Consider the following 1253-nt stretch of genomic DNA (forward strand, 5'->3'; position numbering starts at 1 on the left):
AACCCCTGTTGCCTTCCCCCTCCTCCTGCGTGCCACTCTACCCTCTCCCTCTTATTTCTTTAGGTGCTTCTCAGCCATTCAGTATTCCTCAGTTGAAAATTCTTTGTTTAGCTCTGTATACAAATTTTTAATAGGGTTATTTGATTCTCTGGAGTTTAACTTCTTGAGTTTTTTGTATATATCGGATATTAGCCCTCTATTGGACATAGGATTAGTAAAGATCTTTTCCCAACCTGTTGGTTGCCATTTTGTCCTATTGACAGTGTCTTTTTCCTTACAGAAGCTTTGCTACTTTATGAGGTCCCATTTGTCAATTCTTGATCTTAGAGCATAAGCTATTAGTGTTCTGTTCAGGAACTTTTCCCCTGTGCCTATATGCTTGACGCTCTTCCCCACTTTCTCTTCTATTAGTTTCAGTGTATCTGGTTTGATGTGGAGGTCCTTGAACCACTTGGACTTGAGCTTTGTACAAGGAGAGAGGAATGGACAAATTTGCATTCTTCTACATGGTAACCGCCAGTTGAACCAGCATCATTTGTTGAAAGTGCTGTCTTTTTTCCACTGGATGGTTTTACCTACTTTGTCAAAGATCAAGCTACCATAGGTGTATGGGTTCATTTCTGGGTCTTCACTTCTCTTCCATTGATCTACCTGCCTGTCACTGTACCAATACCATGCAGTTTTTATCACAATTGCTTAAGTACAGCTTAAGGTCCGGGATGGTGATTCCACCAGAGGTTCCTTTATTGCTGAGAATAGTTTTGGCTATCCTGGATTTTTTCTTGTTCCAGATGAATTTGCAAATTGCTCTTTCTAAGTCTGTGAAGAATTGAGTTGGAATTTTGACAGAGGTTGCATTGAATCTGTAGATTGTTTTCAGCAAGATGGCCATTTTTATTTTTATTTATTTTATATATTTTTTTATTAGATATTTTCTTTATTTACATGTAAATTTCTCCATTCCCAGTTTCCCCTCCAAAAAACAAAGAAACAAACAAAAACAACAAAAACAAACCCCTGTTGCCTCCCCCCTCCCCATGCCTGCTACCCCACCCTCTCCCACTTATTGGCCCTGGCATTCCCCTACACTGGGGCACAGAACTTTCACAGGGCTGAGTTCCTCTCCTCCTATTGATGATCAAGTTGCAATCCTCTACTATACAGTTCCTCTCCTCCTATTGATGATGAAATTGCAATCCTCTACTATACACATGCTGCCAGAACAATCAGACCCCTCCATGTGCAGTCCTTGG

This window comes from Mastomys coucha, unplaced genomic scaffold, assembly GCF_008632895.1.
Source record: "Mastomys coucha isolate ucsf_1 unplaced genomic scaffold, UCSF_Mcou_1 pScaffold7, whole genome shotgun sequence".
Lineage (NCBI taxonomy): Eukaryota > Metazoa > Chordata > Mammalia > Rodentia > Muridae > Mastomys > Mastomys coucha.